This window comes from Bos grunniens, chromosome 29 (genome assembly GCF_055505025.1).
Source record: "Bos grunniens cultivar Pamir isolate PY7600 chromosome 29, Bosgru_T2T1.0, whole genome shotgun sequence".
Taxonomy (NCBI): domain Eukaryota; kingdom Metazoa; phylum Chordata; class Mammalia; order Artiodactyla; family Bovidae; genus Bos; species Bos grunniens.
Window position 1 is genome coordinate 51,671,582 of NC_141193.1, and position 24,742 is coordinate 51,696,323.

General features: G+C 38.8%; 1 long non-coding RNA gene across 4 annotated transcripts in view; it reads right to left on the reverse strand.

Moving 5' to 3' along the window:
- Positions 1–24,742, reverse strand: part of LOC147342673 (uncharacterized) — an 89,931-nt gene that overhangs the window by 19,302 nt on the left and 45,887 nt on the right. For 2 of the 4 annotated variants that reach the window (XR_015157688.1, XR_015157689.1), the window contains 4 exons: positions 21,589–21,634; positions 15,811–15,918; positions 6,021–6,219; positions 5,112–5,945 (listed from right to left, as the gene is read on the reverse strand). This is a non-coding gene — a long non-coding RNA (uncharacterized LOC147342673). Of the gene's footprint in view, positions 1–5,111; positions 5,946–6,020; positions 6,220–15,810; positions 15,919–21,588; positions 21,635–24,742 lie in introns of those variants that run through there. The other 2 variants (XR_015157691.1, XR_015157690.1) reach the window with 2 other exon arrangements.

Sequence of the window (24,742 nt, forward strand, 5' to 3'; positions counted from 1 at the left end):
TGGATCATGAAGATCTTTTTTGTATAGTTCTTTCGTGTAGTGTTGCCCCCTCTTCTTAATATCTTCTGCTTCTTTTAGATTCATGCCATTTCTGCACTTTGTTATGCCCATCTTTGCATGAAGTGTTCTCTTGATATCTCTAATTTTCCTGAAGAGATATCTAGGCTTTCCTTTTCTATTGTTTTCCTCTATTTCTTTGCATTGATCACTTAGGAAGACTTTCTTATTTCTACTTGCTATTCTTTGGAACTCTGCATTCAGATGGATATATCTTTCCTTTTCTCTTTTTCCTTTTGCTTCTCTTCTTTTCTTGGCTATTTGTAAGGCCTCCTCAGACAACCATTTTTCCTTTTTGCATTTCTTTTTCTTGGGGATGTTTTTTTTTTTTATATAACAAATTAAAATTTTAAAACTGTCAAGTACTGTGAATGTTACAAGACCCAGAAAAACAACGCAAATTTTATTAACTGCCTGACACATGTCTCTTTTTAAAAAATATTTTTTGCTGTATTCTTGTTGTTTGCCTCTTCATATGAAGATTTCAGATTCTGAAATAATGTTTTGTGGGGATGGTTTTGATTGCTGGCTCCTGTACAGTGTTATGAACCTCCATCCATAGTTCTTCAGGCACTCTGTCTATCAGATCTAATCCCTTGAATCTGTTTGTCACTTCCACTATATAATCATAAGGGATTTGAATTAGGTCATACTTGAATGGTCTAGTGGTTTCCCTACTTTCTTCAATTTAAGTCTGAAGTTTGCAATAAAGAGTTCATGATCTGAGGCACAGGCAGCTCTTGGGACGATAATAAGGCATTGGTATAGGTCCCAACTACTGACAGAGTAAGCCCTCAGCCTTGGGGTTAGTGAGGCTGACCTTTGTAAGATAAGATCAGAAACACAAAGTGAGCAAATACTGGTGGGGAAATGGTACCAATCGACTTGCTCAACACCAGGCAAACACGAAGTTTAACCACAAAACTTCAGTTTGTAAATAGCACATCTGTAAAGTGCAAGGAAGTGAAGCATAATGAAAAAATATATGCCTATATCCTAAGTATATATAAATATATGTATATCCTGATATATATTATATATGCATCTATACATATCATATTGCTGATATTATATATATCTTCATCTGTTTTTCTAACAATGCCTGACTAGCACACTATCCAATCAAACCCCTTCACCTGTCATTTTAATATTGTACATGTGGAAGAGGGCTGACCAGAGACTTGTGGAAAGGCTGAGCGGAGACCAACAACTTAAAAGACATTCATCCCATTATATCATATTTCCTAGTTGTATGGTGCCTTTCTTGGAGGTTCCCAATGTGCTATGTAAATATTAAATCTGTCTTCCTTCTGTCCCCTTGGGAGGCAGAAAGCCAGTATTATTTCAAAGACAAAGAAGCTGAGTCCCAAGGGTTAAAAGCCTTGCCCCGGTCACATAACTACAGGCAGTTAGGAGCCCTGGAAATAGGGCTTGGGGTTAGGAATCCCTGCCTGGGGTCCCTTGGCTCCCAACCAGTGCCTTCCTTAAAGATAATTCTGTGTTCAGACTGTGGGAATCTTGTTCTATAACAGGGAAATTATGGGACTGCTGACATGCCACATACATTGTCCTTCCCTTGTCTGTTCATACAGAGTACATTTTCAGAAGGCAGGTTTAGGACATGTAGGCATTGTCTATAATAGCTTCAATCCATCCAATCTGGGGACCAATATTTAGCCTAAACAACCATTCTGGTGCTGAATCCATGACAATTCTATCAGGAGAAGATAGAAACAAGAGGGATGGACTCTTGATAGACATCTCACTCTATAGTTTTCCGTGTTTGCCTTTCAGAAAAAGAAAGAGCTAAGAGTGGATTTAAAAAGCACCTTGCAGGAATGCATCACTCTGTTAGGTGTTAAACACTGCACACACATTTTTCCCTCACTCTGTCACAGTGAAGACTTGGCCAGACCCCTTTTCACAGTTGGCAAAACAGAAACAGGGGGACTAGTTGATTTTTCCAGAAGATGGGCTGAGGGTCTAAGAATTCCTGTTGCAATTTTAAGTCTATCAAACTAAATCCCCACCATCCTCTCATGTAAGTTTCTAGATGCCAAATGGAAGTGGTTAGGCATAGATTGAGTATCTTGACAATGTTGTCAATCACATGTAGGTTTCACCAAATAACTTGCAACATTTCCATGTCAACTGCCATGTGTTAGGCACTATTCTAGGATCTGGGGATACAGAAGTGAATAAAACAGAGCACCCTCCTTTTGGGGGGAATATCCACCAAAAGTCAAATTTGTGCCATCAACAGGTTAGTGAGAGAAAGTCTTTCCTTGGAAGACACAGCCTTTACCTGGGGAAGAATTGCTTGAGAACCTTGTTCAACGTCCTCTGAAACACCTTCACTTAAATAAAGTCCATGGAACTGACCACAGTTAAGATTTAGCATGGTAAGGCTCAGATGAGTCTCTATGGAACCAAGTTCCCCTTTATATTTCAGAGCATAACCAACTCTCAGACTGAGACCAAGGTGGGCTTCATTGACATCAATATCACAGTGTTCCCTTTCACATCAGTGTCCTTGGAAGCAAATGGAAAAAAGCCACACTTGAGAAGTGGAGAGAGGGTATCTGTGTGATTATTCTAATGCTTCTCTGACATTCCCTGAAATATTATCAATGAGTGGTTCTTTCCCACAGGAAGTGAAGTCTCCCAGGGTGGTAGTAGAAGCCATAGCAGGCTGAATGGGACACAGTTCTTAAAAGTTAAGAGCCCCTCTGCTTAAGAGAAGACCCACAGCTGAGTCCACTCTCTAGACTGTGAATTCACACACTGTGTATCCTGGACCAATTCTCACCTCCAAGCACTTGCCTGATTCCTCAGCTCTTCAGTACCTGTCCTGAGAATGTATGAAGCTGACTGAATAGCACACATGGGAAATTTCATTAAGACCCAAGCATAAAGACCACTGTGTGTTTTCTATTTGCTGGTTCAATGTTTAGGCCAGCTGCATAGAAGAGTAAAAATCCTGTTTGAAAGATTGCTGAGAAACAGTCTCTTATTCCGGAGGAAGGATTTCACAGAATTTTTGGCTTGATGGGACACTGTGATGACTGTTGAGAAATGAATAGAAAATTTGGAAGCAGTTCAGGGATTCTCTTGTTTACTGGGAAAGCTTTGGAATAACAGAGTTAATAAATATAACTGAAACATAAATAATATTAGATTGCAGCCCCTTTTCTGGCATCAGGAAAACAGTCCAACAGGTTCATTTATAGCAAAACCCCAAAGGCATCACAGTTAGAATGTTTTTTTACCCTGAATTTTTTTTTAGTTGTCTTTGGCATGTATTAACCTTTTATCTGTGCTTTCATTGAAAAGGCATAATGTTGTCAGTATTTCAACAACTTTTACCTCTAAGATAAAGTACACTGCAGAAGAATATCTGTTTTTCCCCAAATTTTCAATTACTGACTTTTTTTCCATTTAAAAATTCTATGACTTACTGCCAGTGACACTTCTTTACACATTACAGCCTTTAAAAATAAGCTTTGTAAATTTGCATTAAAAATATGAACACTACATGTAATGACAAGCAGTTAGCAGGTACTGAATAATTGTTAAATGAATGGACAAATATATATGTTCTGTATCTATAAATGTACAACCTCCGCTGAAAGTTTATCCAACACTGAAACAATTTATTCAGTTTAAATGTCATTTTTTCATGTATTAAATTTGTGTGTTCAAACTAAAAAAAAAAATGTGGGCTTTGGGAGTAGATTATAACTATAATATAATATAGCTATACCTGTTCTACTCTTTATTTACAAAAAGGAGTGCTTTGTGGAAATACCTAAGCTTAATATTCAGCAATAGAAGTAGGTAACTCTTCTGGATTAACTCTTTTAAAGAAATCCACTTGACGTACAATACGTTCCTTTGGATCTCTCTCCTCAATCTCAGCTTAATCTGACACAAATCTCTAGATCTTCATTCCAGAGCTTCTCATTTTACTTCAATCTTTTCCTGACATCAATTCCCTCCTATTTCTAGTAATGGACTTTGGGGAAAATGGGCTTTTAAAAACTCATACAGATTTTTTTAGCAATAACTTCTGAACTTCAACTTGGAGGAGAGCTCATTCCTGTAACCAGCTTCTATCACAGTTGCTAAAGCAATGCTGCCCAGAAGTGTGGCTTCCTTTGCTCAGTTCTCTTATCTCCTCTCCAAAAGGGAAACGTGAGAGGGAAATATAGAGGGATCTGCCCTCTGAATAAAATACCTACCTCCTTTCACTACTCTCTGACCAACCAGCCTTCCATCACCTAAAGGATGGATTCTCTCCAGTATGACTGCTTTGCTACTTCTTTACCCACTCCTTCCTCTATCTTCCCATAAGAGATGAAGATGTACTGATTTTATTGCCCAGCACCCAGGACATGCCTCAGGTCACACTTGCCAGGAGCAGGCTTATGGTGCCTTGGAGGATTCCACAGATGGGGAGAACTTTCTTGGCAGCGTCCTTCTGCACAGTGTGCAAAAGCTCTCTTCCCAGAGCATTCATTTCTTTTCTCCACCTCTTCCACACTCAGTGTGCCAGACTTCTCTCTAGTTCTCCCCCACCCCAAAGTTACATCCAAGTGGATTGCACCAATATTTAGATTCAGGGTGAGAAACATAAGCTCCTCTTAGACGGTGAGCCTGAATCACATACTTCAACACAGCTTCTACCATAATATTAATCCCTGTCTGGGCCTAGGGCCTGTTCAGTTATAAATTGAGTGGTACCAGAGTGCCTCTCATTATATGAGAATCCAATGTCTGGGTTGTTTAAAAGAAGCAAAACTTCTTAAAGAAAAATTATTCATTTAAAAACTGACTACTTATAAAATTAATGTCTAACTGAAGACCCATTCTTTCAAGACATTAGTATCCATCCTACCAACATTATAGCACATAATAAATTCAAGGACAGTAAAAGTGAAAATAAATTGTAAATATTGCAAAAAGGGCAGGATTTCATGAAGTTGATGAAAGCAATATCATAGAACTGCTTGAAATATGTGAGGCCAATAATAAATGAGAATATACACAGCTTGTGAAGGTGGTTGTTTAATCACTAAATCGTGTCCGACTCTTGCAACCCCACGGACTGTAGTCTGCCAGGCTCCTCCATCCATGAGCTTCTCCAAGCAAGAATACTGGCTTGGGTTGCCATTTCCTTCTCCAGGATATCTTCCCAACCCTGGGATCGAACCTGGATCTCCTGCATTGTAGGCAGATTCTTTACCAACTGAGCTTACAAGGGAAGCCCTTATGTACAACTTGACCAGTTAACAATTTAAGAAGAGAAAATAAAGATGTTGACAAAAATACAGAGCACGTGGGTAAAAATTAAAATTTTGGATATTTTTGCAAAAGTAGCCCTTTTCTGACTATATGGCAAAAGTCAAACGTGAAGTAAAAAATATTTTATCCTACCATTATACAAGTGCATCTAAAAACCATTAGTGACCTCTTTGGCTGATCTATTGCTGCATAAGAAACCACCCATATATTTAAAGACTTAATAGCAATGTAACATTTCTCCCAATTCCTCTGGATGATCTGGTAGTTCTGCTTTACATAGTACCTTTAAGATTCTTAGAAGATTTCTTGTTTAGCTGAGAGGATCACTGAGATGCTCTTTAAATCTTGCTCATCTTTCAACAGAGATGTTGACCCTGAGGTCATGTTTTACTAACAGCACTCTGGATTTCATCTTCAAACCAAGATCATTTTTCACTTTGAGAAATTTTCCTTGGAGACATGAAAGCAATTTTATTATCAAACCCACAAGGTCTAGTGCCTTTTCAGTTCTTCAAAATTTGCTTGAAGTCTAAACATTTCCTTCTTTAGCTCAAGTAGCTCCTCCTGGACTTTACCACAGGTGTCTAAAAGGAGGCAGAAGACACTTTAAACATCCTGTCCAGGAAAATACTTAGCCAGACCCCAAGTTCATGAGATACCTCTTCTAGTTCCCTTATTTCCAGTAGCAGAGTTCTGGTAACTGTTCTGTGGCTATAGAAATAAAGTTCTCTTTCCTGCAGCTTCCAGTAGGATAGCCTCCACTGCGTTTCATACTGCACCAAACAGTCTCTTCATCATTCCTCCAAACTTCTCCACTCTTCCACCAGACACAAAATCAATATATTTGTAGCACAGCAGCTAAACAATAGATATTAGGCACAAAAAAAAAAAAAAAGAGAGAGAGAGAGAGAGAGAGAATGAAAATGAATACCACCACAACAGATGGAGCAAAAGAAGTTCTCAGAGGAAAGTTTGTAACAATAAATGTGTACATTAAGAAAAAAGAATGCTCTCAGATAAGCAAACTAATTAAGGAATCAGAAAAATAAGAACATACCAAGCCCAAAATTAATATAAGGAAAAGAACAGAATGGAAATAAATGAAATAGAAACTAAAAAAAAAAAAAAAAAACAGAAAATCAATGAAACTAATAAGCTCTGTTTTTTAAAAATATAAACAGATCTTTAGCTAGACTTATCAAGAAAATAAAGGACTGAAATAAAATTCTAAATGAAGGAGAAGACATTAGAAATGATAAGATACAAGAACAAAGGATTGTTAAAGACTTTGATGAACAATTATATACCAAAAAATCAGATAACCTAGCAGATACAGACAAATTTCTCTTTGTTCTCATATATCCAAAAGTTCCTCAAATACCTAAAACACTCTTTCTTACTGTAGGCTTCTTTGAGACACTATGTAAGGTTATTATTACGTGACTTAAGTCTCTTTTAAATTTCTTTCATATTAGAACATTCTTCTTCCTTTCCCATATCATTGAGTAGCTTGAAAAAACTGGGCTCAGAATCCTGAAGGACTTGCTGCACTCTGAATAAGTTACAAAGCCATTTCTTAAGCTGTGAACCACCCCCTGGCCAGCTAGGATTTCCAGAGGTGTATCGTTTGATATTGTGGACAATCTGCATTGTCTCACTTAATGAAACTGGTGCATGTATCATCTGTGCCCACACCACCCTACTCCTCTGCTGAATCCACTTAGAACACCAAGCAATAGCTTTCCTCTCTAGGAGGTCCCTAACAGTTATCCAAGGAGAGCTGAAAAGGAGAGTCGTGTTTCCACAATCCAGAGAAACAGAAGCCTAGGGCTCTGTAGGCGCTCTGCTGGGAAAGAACAAAAGTTGATTGTCTCAGGAAAACAAACAGCCAACAGTATCTGTGTTCTGGAAGAGGAAGCTCTTATCACAAGCACATGTAGAGGACTTGCCGAGGCTCAGCAGCAGAGCTGCTGCATCTCTTATTGGAAGGCAGGCAACAAACCACAGGCTGGTGTGCTCAGGTGGATTTCATGTGAACCCAAGTCGCTCCTTTCCTTGTACTTACACGCAGCCTGCATCAGCAGGTTGGAAACAATAATATGGATGAAGTGCCCACAGCTCCAGCTCAGAGCACCTGGGAGCCAGCACCTTGCTCTGGATGTTAAGGCTCCTGGGCAGGGGAATTGATCAGCTGGCCAGGGGTCCTCTTCTACACACCAGCCCAACAGCACTGGAAGCTCACCCTAGCCACATCTTGCATGGCTGCTTCAAGTTTCTGAACTTCAAGGCAAGAACTCATGCTTTCTGAGTTCCCAGTCACCTGGGCTACTTTCAGGGTCCACTTTCCTCCCAATAATCCAGGGGAGCCTGATAGGAATCCCTGGAGGAATCAGAAATGAAAAACTCTAAGATACTCCTTTTGATGAACTAAGAGAGCAGTTGAAATGCAAACATGCGCATGCTTCAGTCTGGATGAACACACCCTGGCTGGCTGTTGGCTTTGAGCCAGGCTTGGTGCTTGGCACTGGAGTGTATGGAGAATATTTCAGACTACTCCAGACTGGAATATCCCACTCCTTTCAAAGCTGTCAGTCTGGGCACAGTTGTGTTCTATCCATCCCTGAACTTTTTTTTTTTTTCAAGTATTTTCAGAATGGATTCCAACTTAAATGTTTCTTCTATAGCTTATAGTCCTCTTACTACTGCCTTACACTATAAACAGATATCAAGCCATACTAATTAAATAACATTAGCATCTTTGAAGCCTTCTCAGGTGGCAGAGTGGTAAAGAATCTGCCTGCCAATGCAGGAGATGCAGGAGAGCTTGGGATGATGCCCTAGAAGAGGTAATGGCAACCCACTATTCCAGTATTCTTGCCTGGAAATTTGCATGGGCAGAGGAACCTGGTGGTCTACAGTCCATGGGGTCACAGAGAGTTGGACAAAGCTTAGCAACAAGTATCTTTTGCAGAGGACATTACAGCACTTGACAAACACTGGCCATGAGTAGTAAATTCATCTGTAAATTGATTCCAAATTCACAGATGGATAGTAGTAGGCAGGTGTGTAGAGTTGAGAGAGATCAGAAAAAAATCTGACTTACCATTAATAACTTGCATTATGATCTAAGGCAAACACTTCCACCTCCCTGGAGCCCTGTGTCCTCCCTGTATGCAGCACTGGCAGATGAAAATAAAATGATCCTTGGTATTCAAATCTCTGGGAGAGGTGACTTTTATTCACCATAATAGTAGCAGAAGTATTATTGATATGTAGACACCAGGGGTCTGGATGCTGTTTCTCCTGTACAGCAAAGTTTCACAGAAATAGATTTTCCAGCCCCAAATGCCAGGGGAGGTCATTTACACTGGTCTCTTTCACCCTTCCCTGCTGTACAATCTATGCACGTTGGTCACTGACAGTGAGCCTGACTACTCAGCAAGTTGAGCTATGCTCAGCAGGAAAGCAGAGAAAGCAATGGTTCCCCACCCCAGTACTCTTGCCTGGAAAATCCCATGGATGGAGGAGCCTGGTAGGCTGCAGTCTGTGGGGTTGCTAGGTGTCGGACATAACTGAGCGACTTCACTTTCACTTTCATGCATTGAAGAGGGAAATGGCAACCCACTCCAGTATTCTTGTCTGGAGAATGGCAGGGATGGGGGAGCCTGGTGGGCTGCCATCTATGGGGTCGCACAGAGTCAGACACGACTGAAGCGACTTAGCAGCAGCAGCAGCAGCAGTAGGAAACAGTAGGAGCCAACCCATGAGGATAGGTAGAATAAGTCCAGGTTGCTGAACTCCTGGCCATGTGCTCACTTGAAATTTCAGGTAGTCTTGGAGAGCAACCTTCGGCTCTTTATAATGCCACAGTCCTTTCTTTAGTAAATTATGTCCTGTGTGTGCTAAGTGAACTAAAATTATTCACTGTGTATCTGACTTATAGATTGACTCCTTTAAGTCCTAAGGAACCAATCACTCTATTGTTTAATTGTTGTTTAATCCCTAAGTTGTGTCTGAATTTTTGTGACCCTAAATTCCAACTAACTTTACAAGGTTCTTAAGGGCTGTCTCAAATGAAATACCTCACACTGAAGAATAAAAATAAAGCTCCAAAGTCGGAGTAATTTTTTTTAATTGTATGTCTGAATGCACTTAAAAAAAAAAAAAAAGGTATCCTCAAAAGTTTTCCAAAAAATGACACAAAAGCATAGGTGAAGTCAACTTAGCCAGAAATAACTATTAATTTGGGCACTTTGAGGTAAGTTGAAACAGGTTTAGTATTTCTCTTGGTTTCTAAAAGTCAGTGTCTTTAATTAAAAATAAAACTAATGTGAGATGACTGGTATTTTGACATCCAACCAAGTTTTATTTCTGGTACAACTATCCAGACTAAAACACTACTCACAGCAAAACTTGCCCATTTTTATGTGAATTTTGTTTATACTCAGCTCTCTAAGCTCCACACAATCATGTTTTGTTATGACTTAAGTAATCTTGTCCAACAGTACGTGGAAGTACACTTACGTGTTCATTTCACCTCACTTTAAGTCCTTTCCAAATGTCTGACAGAGAACCTGGATGAAGTGTGAAGGCCTCAGACGATAGCCATCAGACAATGACCACATGCTAACATCCACCATACTCTCCAGGGTTATATGATCAGTAAGGTTTCTGAGTGGGACACCCCAGACTCAAAAGATTCCAATTGGTTTTCTTTGACCTTGGACTTGGGTTCAGTGATGTCATGCATAAGGCAAAGAGTCTGAAGACAGGTGACCTGCTTCCAAATAGTAACTCTGCCATTTCATGCTGTGTCATCCCAGGCAAACCATTTAAATCCTCTGAGCCCCAGTTTCTTCTTTCTACCTACCTACCTACCTATCCATCCATCCATCTATCCATCTTCTACCTTCATCTATCACAGCAGGTTGTGGTAAAGAGGACAAGGGGAAGTATAAAGAGGGAGGCACTTTGAAAACTGCAACAACACAAATTAATAGCAATCGTTCAGATGATGACAGATGGACAAGGGTTTAGGGCCTAGGCCTAAACGTGGGCTTTCTATTGTCTGAGGGTTTCTGGGATTTGAGGCAAGAGTGAGGCAGGGAGTGTGGGCCAGGAGACGTGACTCCCGGGATAGTTCCATGAGGTGGTCCCCGGGCCAAGTCAACATGATTGTTATTAAGTATGAAAGAAATGAGTGCCACAAGTCGGAGGAGGCACATAATGGTAACGTGGAATATTAAGTTGGGAGCTGAGGACCTGTTAGACCTGGATCCTGCACTAGAAGGAGGGCAGTGGGAGGAAGTGTGGAAAGAGCCTGAACCAGACCAAATGGAGCCATTTCTGGACCCCTGCTTTTTCATTCTCCTTATGTGCTGTTGGATATAGAAAACTTCAATTTCCTACTTGGTTACCCCTTAAAGTAATTCTTTAAACTGTATGTATTTTTAAATGATTCATTTGTGCATCTTTCAAAATGCATAGTAACACTATCATTTGACAAAAAACAAAAAACATTATATGTCTCTTCACATGTGTTTAATTAACATCTAAACCATTTCTTCTTCAACGTAAATTGTTGCAAAGGATACAATCTCTGGTGAATCAGAAATAGGAAATTTTAAAAATAAAATCCAATATGACTTCTTCACTGAGTCCAGGACAATCTAATACCACAGCAATTTGATATCTACCATAATTCATTTTAATATACACCTATAAGCTCATCTTTAGTAGGCAAAAATTATTTCATTTACTCCTTAAATTGTATTTCCACTCTACTTTCTTCACATAATTTTATGTTAATGTGATACATTTTATGCCTAAAATCCTTGCATTGATTATCCATAATTATCTGCAGCAAAAATATGTATATAACATGAATTCAATTTTATACATTTTAATTTGAAGGTAATGTTTAAATCCTGTAGCCAGATAGCTCTAGATATTAAAGAATAATTCTAAACTGAATGATTCCTATAGATACTATTAATATATGATTTATTGCACAAGATTTTATTAATATTAAATATAAAAAGTAAAATTTTATTGGAAAAAACACTTTTCAACAGACTTACTAAATTAAGATGCATCTATTTCCTAAAATAGATGGCAATCCTAACCAACATTAATCTCATTTTACAATTATTGTTGTTACAGTTGTTGTACACACTATGAAATATTTTTCATGAAAATGATAGGAACTTTACCATAGTAATGTCCGTTACCGAGCTCCCTCTGATAGGGTGATTGATCATCAAAATGATTTTTAATGATCTAACTTTTGACAGAGCTCAACTCAGTCTTCCCTCAAATTTCATGAAAGCAAAGTATTAGAAATCATCTGAGTTGCAAAAAGATTTAATACTAAATCAACAGACTTTCACTTTCTCAAAAAACACTATTTTGTCTGGCACTCAAAAGATTTGCGGGCCCTGGAGAAACTCATCTTAGTAAACAGAGGGAGAGAGGCTGGTCTCACCTTTATGGAGAGGTCTATGTTGAAAGCAAGACCCTCTGCCCACCTGGGACTGCTCACTGCTGCTCAGCTCTTGGTAGAGCAACCTTTGGAAAGGGTGCACAGGCAGGCTGTGGATCTTCAATTTTTTTTTTTTTAATCCATGTATTGATGTAACCTTAGCAATCATTCACATATCAGGAAGCATGTGGGGGTCTAATTGTGAAGGCTACCCCTTTGGACTCTCTGGAAGCTGACTCCCACTGACCTGGGAGCTGAGTCTCAGCAGAGCTGGCAACCCTGGACAGTGGGAGATTCCCTGACCTCTCCAGCTGGCATTCTCCAAATTGGGTTGGGGTGGGGGCACAGGGGGGCATTGATGCACGTTGAAAATGTGATTCCCAGTGAAAACAGAATCCCAGTTGAAAACTATTTGGGAAAATGTGCCTTTTATTTTCCCCTGTTAGAGATTTGCAATCAAACCAGAATATTAAAGCCTAAAGATTTAGAGGATCATGTCATCTGCAAATAGTGAGAGTTTTACTTCTTCTTTTCCAATTTGGATTCCTTTTATTTCTTTTTCTGCTCTGATTGCTGTGGCCAAAACTTCCAAAACTATGTTGAATAGTAATGGTGAAAGTGGGCACCCTTGTCTTGTTCCTGACTTTAGAGGAAATGCTTCCAATTTTTCACCATTGAGGATAATGTTTGCTGTGGGTTTGTCATATATAGCTTTTATTATGTTGAGGTATGTTCCTTCTATTCCTGCTTTCTGGAGAGTTTTTATCATAAATGGATGTTGAATTTTGTCAAAGGCTTTCTCTGCATCTATTGAGATAATCATTTGGTTTTTATTTTTCAATTTGTTAATGTGGTGTATTACATTGATTGATTTGCGGATATTGAAGAATCCTTGCATCCCTGGGATAAAGCCCACTTGATCCTAAAGATTCCACCAGAAAATTACTAGAAATAATCAATGACTATAGTAAAGTTGCAGGATATAAAATCAACACACAGAAATCCCTTGCATTCCTATACACTAATAATGAGAAAACAGAGAGAGAAATTAAGGAAACAATTCCATTCACCATTGCAACGGAAAGAATAAAATACTTAGGAATATATCTACCTAAAGAAACTAAAGACCTATATATAGAAAACTATAAAACACTGGTGAAAGAAATCAAAGAGGACACTAATAGATGGAGAAATATACCATGTTCATGGATTGGAAGAATCAATATAGTGAAAATGAGTATACTACCCAAAGCAATTTATAGATTCAACGCAATCCCTATCAAGCTACCAACAGTATTCTTCACAGAGCTGGAACAAATAATTTCACAATTTGTACGGAAAAACAAAAAACCTCGAATAGCCAAAGCGATCTTGAGAAAGAAGAATGGAACTGGAGGAATCAACCTACCTGACTTCAGGCTCTACGACAAAGCCACAGTTATCAAGACAGTATGGTACTGGCACAAAGACAGAAATATAGATCAATGGAATAAAATAGAAAGCCCAGAGATAAATCCACGCACATATGGACACCCTATCTTTGACAAAGGAGGCAAGAATATACAATGGATTAAAGACAATCTCTTTAACAAGTGGTGCTGGGAAATCTGGTCAACCACTTGTAAAAGAATGAAACTAGACCACTTTCTAACACCATACACAAAAATAAACTCAAAATGGATTAAAGATCTAAACATAAGACCAGAAACTATAAAACTCCTAGAGGAGAACATAGGCAAAACACTCTCCGACATACATCACAGCAGGATCCTCTATGACCCACCTCCCAGAATATTGGAAATAAAAGCAAAAATAAACAAATGGGACCTAATTAACCTTAAAAGCTTCTGCACATCAAAGGAAACTATTAGCAAGGTGAAAAGACAGCCTTCAGAATGGGAGAAAATAATTGCAAATGAAGCAACTGACAAACAACTAATCTCAAAAATATACAAACAACTCCTACAGCTCAACTCCAGAAAAATAAATGACCCAATCAAAAAATGGGCCAAAGAACTAAATAGACATTTCTCCAAAGAAGACATACAGATGGCTAACAAACACATGAAAAGATGCTCAACATCACTCATTATCAGAGAAATGCAAATCAAAACCACTATGAGGTACCATTTCACACCAGTCAGAATGGCTGCGATCCAAAAGTCTACAAATAATAAATGCTGGAGAGGGTGTGGAGAAAAGGGAACCCTCTTACACTGTTGGTGGGAATGCAAACTAGTACAGCCACTATGGAGAACAGTGTGGAGATTCCTTAAAAAACTGGAAATAGAACTGCCTTATGATCCAGCAATCCCACTGCTGGGCATACACACTGAGGAAACCAGAAGGGAAAGAGACACGTGTACCCCAATGTTCATCGCAGCAGTGTTTATAATAGCCAGGACATGGAAGCAACCTAGATGTCCATCAGCAGATGAATGGATAAGAAAGCTGTGGTACATATACACAATGGAGTATTACTCAGCCATTAAAAAGAATACATTTGAATCAGTTCTAATGAGGTGGATGAAACTGGAGCCTACTATACAGAGTGAAGTAAGCCAGAAGGAAAAACATAAATACAGTATACTAACACATATATATGGAATTTAGAAAGATGGTAACAATAACCTGGTGTACGAGATAGCAAAAGAGACACTGATGTATAGAACAGTCTTATGGACTCTGTGGGAGAGGGAGAGGGTGGGAAGATTTGGGAGAGTGACACTGAAACATGTAGAATATCATGTAAGAAACGAGTTGCCAGTCCAGGTTCGATGCGCGATACTGGATGCTTGGGGCTGGTGCACTGGGACGACCCAGAGGGATGGTGTGGGGAGGGAGGAGGGAGGAGGGTTCAGGATGGGGAACACATGTATGCCTGTGGCGGATTCATTTTGATATTTGGCAAAACTAATACAATTATGTAAAGTTTAAAAACAAAATAAAATTTAAAAAGAAAAAAAAAAAAAGCCTAAAGAAAGCTGTTTAACTTTCTTTAGTGTAGATTTTTGGAAATGAGTTTGCTTCCCCACCCCAATCTTTTCTCCCAAAGAACACACAGTTTTATAGAAAGAGACTTTAAATCATCTGATCTGATCCCCACAGCACCAGACTGAGTCTCCTATGAGATCTATGTGGTCTGACCTGTTCGTGACAGCTACAGGCCTCTCTAGTTTCCAGGGGACCTGAGATTGGTTGGTTTTCAAGGGCTATTAACCTGCTAGGGCAGTGTTACCCTCTGCCCCAATCTTCCTACTGATGTTACCCATTTTTAGATGGACGTTCTGGTATAGCAGGAAAGTTTCTGTGCTACTGATATAGGGGCAGCACACAGTGCAGCCATGAACTTGAAGCCTTATGATCAGCTCTCAAACAACCACCAGTGGAGGGTCAGTTTGGCGCCTCCCTACCTGTCTTTCTGTGCCCCATGGTCCATGATGGTGTGGGCCAAGTCAAGAGAGGAGTATAATTAGATGCAGTGTACAATTAAACTCAAACATGTATGAGTGGAATGTGTGTGTGAGAAAGAGACTGTGTCTCATCATGTGACTGTCTTTATTACATCTAGAGCCATGTAGATTATAATCATCTGGTTTGAATTGTCCATCTTTTCATTGCCAAGCATGAAGAGTTCGCTACATTACCATAATGAAGATGAGAATACACAATTCAAGTACCCACTGGGGAGAGACGTCCCTGATGCTGTTCACTGCATGGGAAAGAGGGCTGGGTCACCTGACTTGGGTCACATTTTGGAACTTCACAGGCTTTTGATCTAAGACACCACCACTGACAATATACAAGAACAAGTCCCTGTTATCCTTTCCTCCAGGAAGACCCCAGGACTTCAAGTTAGAAATCAGTCAATATGCGATGCACCAGTGCTGAGCATTTTGGTTAGCATGGAGATTCAATCAGACTCTCCACTCTGACAGCAGCTCAGAACTCAAACAAATCTGTCATACCTGCTGGGAACAAGGTTGAAGAGTGAGCTGCTGGAGCATCTCTGTTCTTGGAACACAGGAACCGTGAAGCCTTCTGCCGGTACCTTCACTCTGCACACAATCTTCACTCTACACAGAACAAGATAGCTGATGAGAACCAGAGGCCAACCACATGTATGACTGATCCAGCCTCAAATGGAACTGGATTGGCCCTTGGGAAGCCTCTGCTCTCACCTGTGAAGCTGCAGAATAACCAGTGCGTTTTTATAAGCCTCTGCAAACCAAGAACAGAACTTAAAACAGCTGGAAGAAACGAGATAAGGCGTCAAAATTAGCTTTTGATCTTAAAACCACTAGAAATTTCCTGGGAAATCATCCCCCCAAACTCGCTTTTATGGGAAGACAAGGGGAGCAGAAATCAAATAGTGTGCCTATAGGTGAAGGGGAAGAGCTCTTAGCATTTCAGGTCATGGGTTCTAGATGTTAAGGTTCAGAGAAACCTGCAGGGAAGTTCCAGGGAATAAACACCACACAGCGGGTCTGTGAGCAGGATACTCTACATGCTCAGTGAAACCTCCTGGACAAATTTGGCTTAAATATTTTCTTTTTAATGCTTTGCAGGAGGGCTGGTAAGAAGAGCTGGGTGAGGAAAAGAAAGTAACGAGATTAACATTTCTTCCGTGTAATGAGATAGGCAAAATACAACCTCAAATAATAATATGTCTAAGTGTAAGTCTTAAGGAATACAGCTTTCTTTATTAAAGAAGAAGTATGGGGTCACACAGAGTCAGACACAACTGAAGTGACTTAGCAGCAGCAGCAACAAATTTTAATTACACTAATATTCCTCCTTTGGTTTCAAATCATCCTGATCCTCTTCTTAATATGCTCATTGTCTATCCCCATCATGTGTCTTATGATCATAATTTTAATGCTTTAAAGCAGCTGGATGATATAAATATGGATCTGTGAAAAGCATACAATAAATATGTCATGTCAAGCTTTCCTACCATTTGCCAACTTATTAATTTTTTTTTAATATGGTACAATTGATGCGAGAACACTGAAAAACCAAGGAGATGATGTTGTTAAATTAGGAATTTCTGGCTTCTCATCCTTTATAACTGAAGGTTGTTAACAAGATTATTCTTTTAATCCCTTTTCCACACTGCCATTTTTACTGTAGGTTTATGGATGTTCATAACATCCTTGCTTAACAACTATTCTAGGAAGCGAATTCTGTTCATTCATCTCAAATATCCTGTTCAATGCCATCAATCAAGTCCCAGGCCATGTCTCAGCCCTCCCGACCTAGTCTTCTCTCCCGACCACACTAGCTCACTTCCATGCAAATTCCACATAAAATTCCTGTCACACTACCTTTGATATCACTGAAAATTCAAAACGTACCTCTTGACATTTTCATTCATATATAAATATATTATATATATAATATGTAAACTATGGTATGTAAGATATATGTAAAATATAATATAGAGAAATTATAGAGAGTCCTTGAAATAAAGAATTCCACTGAATTGCTTCCAGATGACTTGGTGTGTTTTTTCTTGTCCTCTACTTGTATGACAGTCATTTGAAATTCAACTCTTATTAGAACTGCAAGAAAGAGAGGACTAGGATCTTGCCTCCTGGAACTCCACTGTCAGTACTTTATCTATCTCATGCCCTCTTGAGTTCTCCTTTCTCTCTTTCACGACACACTTTTTTATTCTTTTTATAGGTTTTTCTACAATATTTTCTCTTTACCTTTTTTTTGGAGTATGTTTCATCACTTCAATTCTTTACCATTTAATCTTTCTCAGAAGCACAAGTAAACACACACACACACACACACACACACACAAGTTCCCATACAAGCTCTGTGTTTAGGTGCTGTTTGACTGGGCTGTCTCTGTGTTTGACTCACATTTTCATATTCCACAATATTACCACATGCCAGGAGAGGCAACCATTTTCCTGTCTGCTTCTCCTTTTGACCCACATTACACTAAAATGAAGCAAAAGAAAGGGTTGCAGACAGACCACTGAATGCTTTAAGATGCTGGCCTTTTAGAATTACATCTCACGTTTTCCAAAGCATCAGAGCCCTGGCCAGTCATTTGGCGCCTTCTTCAGGACACAAAGAGCCACAGGCTGGGAAAATCAGATCTGATTTTATGAACCTGATTTAATCTGATTTAATTCAAGATGGCCACCACATCCCTAGAACCACTCTGAATAAACCGTTTCCTGCTGTCAAAGTAACTGTACTAACCAAAGCAATCTATAGATTTGATGCAATTTGTATCAAATTACAAATGGTGTTTCTCATAGAACTAGAACAAAAAATTTTACAGTGTGTATGGAAATACAAAACACCCTGAAGAGTCAAAACAATCTTGAGAAAGAAGAGCAGGAGCTGACAGGATCAGGCTCCCTGAATTCAGACTACACGACAAGCTACAGTAATCAAAACACTGGTACTGGCACAAAAACTGAAATATATTGCATAGATCAATGGGACAGGATAGGAAGTCCAGAGAGAAATCCACACACCTGTGATCAATTAATCGAGGACAAAGGAGGCAAGACTGTACAATGGAGAAAAGACAGCCTCCTCAATAAACAGTGCTGAGAAAACTAGAGAGCTACATGTATAAGAATGAAATCAGAACACTCCCTAATACCATACACAAGAATAAACTCAAAATGGATTAAAGACCTAAACATAAGGACAGACATTATAAAACACTTAAAGGAGAACACAGGCACAACACTCTGCCACAAATCACAGCAATGTATGTTTTTTGACCCACCCCTTAGAGTAATAAAAGTAAAATCAAAAGTAAGCAAATTGGACCTCATTAAACTTAAAAGCCTTTGCACAGCACAAGATATCATAAACAAGACAGAAGAAAACCCACAGAATGGGGGACAATATTTGAAAATTAGGCAACTGACAGATTAATATTCACACATTCAAACAATTCAAAGTGCTCAATATCAAAAAACAAACAACCCAATCAAAAAATGAGTATAAGATCGAAATAGACATTTCTCTAAAGAACACTTACAGATGACCAAAAAGCACATGAAACGATGCTCAGAAAGGATGCTTAACATCCCTAATTATTAGACAAGTGAAGCAATACTACAATGGGATATCATTTCACATCAGTCAGAATAGCCAGCATAAAAAATCTATAAACAATAAATGCTGGAAAGGGTGTGGAACACTCCTACAGTGTTCATGGGAATGTAACTAGGTACACCCACTGTGCAGAACAGTATGGAGGTTTCTTCAAAAACTAAATATAGAGTTGCCATATGAGTCAGCAATTCCACTCCTGGTCAGTTATCCAGAGGAAACCATTATTTAAAAAGATACATGCACCCCAATGTTCATTGCGGCAATATTTACAATAGCCAATACATGGAAACAACCTAAATATCTATCAACAGATGAATGGATAAAGAAGATGCGGTACACACACACATACACAAAATGGAGTATTCAGTTCAGTTCAGTCACTCAATCGTGTCCAACTCTTCATGACCCCATGAATCGCAGCATGCCAGGCCTCCCTGTCCATCACCAACTCCCAGAGTTCACTCAGACTCACGTCCATCGAGTCAGTGATGCCATCCAGCCATCTCATCCTCTGTCGTCCCCTTCTCCTTCTGCCCCCAATCCCTCCCAGCATCAGAGTCTTTTCCAATGAGTCAACTCTTTGCATGAGGTGGCCAAAGTACTGGAGTTTCAGCTTTAGCATCATTCCTTCCAAAGAAATCCCAGGGCGGATCTCCTTCAGAATGGACTGATTGGATCTCCTTGCAGTCCAAGGGACTCTCAAGAGTCTTCTCCAACACCACACTTCAAAAGCATCAATTCTTCGGTGCTCAGCCTTCTTCATAGTCCAACTCTCACATCCATACATGACCACAGGAAAAACCATAGCCTTGACTAGACGAACCTTTGTTGGCAAGGTAATGTCTCTGCTTTTGAATATGATATCTAGGTTGGCCATAACTTTCCTTTCAAGGAGTAAGCGTCTTTTAATTTCATGGCTGCAGTCACCATCTGCAGTGATTTTCGAGCCCCAAAAAATAAAGTCTGACACTGTTGCCCCATCTATTTCCCATGAAGTGATGGGACCAGATGCCATGTTCTTCGTTTTCTGAATGTTGAGCTTTCAGCCAACTTTTTCACTCTCCTCTTTCACTTTCATCAAGAGGCTTTTTAGTTCCTCTTCACTTTCTGCCATAAGGGTGGTGTCATCTGCATATCTGAGGTTAATGATATTTCTCCCGGAAATCTTGATTCCAGCTTGTGCTTCTTCCAGTGCAGCATTTCTCATGATGTACTCTGCATATAAGTTAAATAAGCAGGGTGACAATATACAGCCTTGACGTACTCCTTTTCCTATTTGGAATGAGTCTGTTGTTCCATGTCCAGTTCTAACTGTTGCTTCCTGACCTGCATACAAATTTCTCAAGAGGCAGATCAGGCGGTCTGGTATTCCCATCTCTTGAAGACTTTTCCACAGTTTATTGTGATCCACATAGTCAAAGGCTTTGTCATAGCCAATAAAGCAGAAATAGATGTTTTTCTGGAACTCTCTTGCCTTTTCCATGATCCAGCGGATGCTGGCAATTTGATCTCTGGTTCCTCTGCCTTTTCTAAAACCAGCTTGAACATCAGGAAGTTCACGCTTCACATATTGCTGAAGCCTGGCTTGGAGAATTTTGAGCATGACTTCACTAGCATGTGAGATGAGTGCAATTGTGTGGTAGTTTGAGCATTCTTTGGCATTGCCTTTCTTTGGGATTGGAATGAAAACTGACCTTTTCCAGTCCTGTGGCCACTGCTGAGTTTTCCAGATTTGCTGGCATATTGAGTGCAACAGTTTCACAGGATCATCTTTCAGGATTTGAAATAGCTCAACTGGAATTCCATCACCTCCACTAGCTTTGTTCATAGTGATGCTTTCTAAGGCGCATTTGACTTCACATTCCAGGATGTCTGGCTCTGGGTCAGTGACCACACCATCGGGATTAAAAACCTAGCCTGGAACTGGAGGAATACTAGGCGATTTCAATATTCTCCTTAAAATTGATAGTTTAAATATCTGCCCAGTGTGATGGTTAATTAATCTGTCAACTTGGATAGAATATGATCCCAGCTGTTAGGTCAAACACCAGTTCAGATGTTTCTATGAAGGTGTATTTTAGATGTGATTAGTATTTAAATCAGTAACTTTGAATACAACTGCTTACCCTCCATAATGTACAGGGGCATCAGCAGTTAACAGGTGTCAGAGCAAAGACTGAGGTTCCTCAAAGTGGAAGGATGCTTTCAAATTGTGGTGCTAGAAAAAACTACAGAGTCCTTTGGAGGTGGGGGGGGGGGGTGAGATACAGGATGGGCAGATACATGAACACCCATGGCTGATTCATGTCAATGTATGGCAAAAGCCACCACAATACTGTAAAATAATAAGCCTCCAATTAAAATAAATAAATATTTTTTAAAAACAAAAATAATAATAAAAAAACAACAAGAACTACATAGACATTTTGAGATTTTTTTAAAGCTATGGAAAATGATGAATAAATGAGGAAGAAGGATATTTTTTACTATGACTGCTCATGCGTTCACATTTTTCTTTAGCTGTGTCTAAGAAAAATCATTTAACATAGAATCTGTTATCCAAACAATGGTGAAAGGTGCCATTTATTGTTTTCAGTGTATTTCAGAAATCAATGTCTAAATGTAATTCATAAGTTTTGGCAACATACCTTTTGTTAGTTCTCTAGTTATACTCCTGACCAATTCCTGCTGCATCTGAAATAAATCAAATATTATTTATGTTTAAGTTAAGCAAAAGATATTGTCATAGGAATGACACAGAACTGACAAAATGTGACATTTAAATAATACTTTTAGAGACTAGACCTAACTTGAACATTACTTAAGTAGAAAAATAATCACATAAATAAAAGAAAATGAATTCCCACTTATTCTACTTTTAGATAACAGAGAACATATATATGGAATGCTATTTAATCTGATAAAATGTACAATAAATACCAGTCTATTGAGAACACACAATTTCAGAGAATTAGGGAATCATGCATAGTCCTAGAAATGACCCACAAGATTAGTATCTTCTTCCCTAAAAGCTCCAGCTCTAAATATATACTTCTGAGGCCTTTATTTTGATTTCTAGGTGAGGATTGAGTTCCAATGGAAGAAGTAGTTTGAAATCAAACTGTTTATGAGGAGAACACATCTGTGATTTTCTTTAACCTTTTCTATTTAACAAAAATACACAAAGGTGAGAAAATTATACACAAGAAAACAAGGTACCAGCAAGTTTTAATTCTAAAGATGTTTAATGAGAAGGATTCTCTCATAACTGTTAGTTTGCAAACTATGTCCTATAAAAGTAGAAGGTCCCACAGGGATCACTGCAGAGTTGAAGAACAGAGAAATCACAGCTGCAGGGTCTCTGGTCGTGCCTTTAGCTAAAGGGCTCTATACTTGTCTCTATTTTATACAATATGATTCCATGGAAAAGGTGTTTTTTGTTTTTTTTTTTTTTAAAGAAAGGTTGTTCTTTGAGGCGGGGGGGAACATTTTGTAAGGTATGAGACTCATTGATTTAGTCAAATTTCTGAATTCTACAAAAGAAGTAACAAAGCCAATGGCCTTCTTACTGAGTCCTATGCCAGCTGCTTCCTCAGATTAAGAAAAACACATAGATTTTTAACTATAACATAGAGAAAATGAATATGTAAAACATTGTTTATTGTTCAATAAACTTGTGGCATGACATGATGTAGTAGCTTTCTAACTAATCATATGCTTTAAAGGCATGAATTAGAATAAATTAATATCAAACTGCTTTGGAGAAGTGGATATATTTAATTTATAAAGCATGAATTTTTTTTAAACACAGGATAGGGAACTTGAAGGAGAAAATCTTTATTTGACTTAAGCAGGCCAAAACTGAAGATGTTCATCCTTAAAAGGAGGTTTGCTTCCTCCAGATAAAGCCTGGTTTCTTAAAATGAGTCAACAAATGAATTATCCACATTTTGGGTTATTTAGGACAAAATTTAAAACAGGCAACAGATCTCTCTTTACTGTCTAGCATACGTCTATCCAAAGCTCTCATCGTTAGTTGGTACATACAAAAAGCATGAGTGTAATCTCAACTGTAAGCTAAATCTGGTCAGAAATTACAGTTGAACTTCATTTCCTCAGCCTGAAGTTTCAAGGGAAGGACTTATACTCCTACCCTCCAGATGAGAAGAGAGGAGATTTATCTAACGGGTGAGTTTGGGACAAGGAACTAAGAAGTGCTTGCTTGGTTCCAAATCTCTTCTTTGAAAAGATGTAGGTGCCCACAGCACCATGAACTTGAGTGTGCAGTAGGCAGCCTGCCCCTGGGACAGGGGTCAGGCATTTGCTTCATCCCCTTAGGCCTGCATGGGGAAGTGTCTGACTGGGATGATGTGTTCAGAGGCCCGCTGTGACCACACAGCTAAAGCACGTCCTCCAGTTTCACGACTCTCACATACTAAGACCCAACATAGCTGCAGTGCTGTTGAAGAAACCTTGGACTGCTCGTTTATGATGGCAATAAGTCAAATGAGAAAACAGTTTGAGACTGCATTTAACAAGGGCTACTTTTATCTGCACCATAAACATCATGAAAACACTATAAAAACGATAAACCCATGTGCACTGACAGAAATGGATATTTTAATCACAATGACTACACAATGAACTAGTTGCAATTTAAAGACTCCCCATCATTGTTATCTCAGTCATCATTCATCCAGGTGATGTCAAGATGGAGACAAAAGTGAGCTTCATTTACAATTTTTAAATATTTGATTTATCTATAAATTTAGAAACAGTCTACAACTGCTCATCAAGATATTGTTTAGAAATTTAAATTAAAAAAAAAAGGGAAGAGAGAGAAAGAAAATGAATACCACCAAAACTTAAGGGATGGAGCAAAAGAAGTTCTCAGAGGAAAGTTTATAACAATAAATGTGTACATTAAGAAAAAAGAATTCTCTCAGATAAGCAACCTGATAAGGAACCAGAAAAATAAGAACATACCAAGCCCAAAGTTAATATAAGGAAGGCAAAGAACAGAATGGAAATAAATGAAATAGAAACTAAAAAAAAAAAAAAAACATAAAATCAATGAAACTAATAAGCTCTGTTTTTTTTAAAATATAAATGTGTCTTTAGCTAGACTCATCAAGGAAAAGAAAGGACTGAAATAAAATTCTAAGTGAAGGAGAAGACATTACAAATGATAAGATACAAGAACAGAAGATCATTAGAGACTTCGATGAACAATTATATATCAAAAAATCTGATAACCTAGCGGATACAGACACATTCCTATTTGTTCTCAAATATCTAAAAGTTCCTTAAATACCTAAAAAACTTTTAGGTTTTTTACATTAGATCTCTTTTACATTTCTTTCACATTAGAACATTTCCCCCTTCTTTCCCATGTCATTGAGTAGCTAGAAAATACTGGGCTCAGAATCCTGAAGGACTTGCCACACTTTGAATATGTTGCAAAGCCATTTCTTAAACTGAAACCCGAGGCCAGCTATGATTTCCAGAGGCGTATCCCTTGATACTGTGGACACTCTTCATTGTCTCATTTGGTGAAACTGGTGCATGTATCATCTGTGCCCACACCACCCTACTCCTCTCCTGGATCCACTTAGAACCCCAAGCAATAGCTTTCCTCTCTAGGAGGTCCCTAATGGATTTCCAAGGAGAGCTGAAAAGGAGAGTAGTGTTTCCACAATCCAGAGAAACAGAAACCTAGGGCTGTGTAGGCACTCTGCTGGGAAAGAACACAAGTTGATTGTCTCAGGAAAACAATCAACCAACAGTATCTGTGTTCTGGAA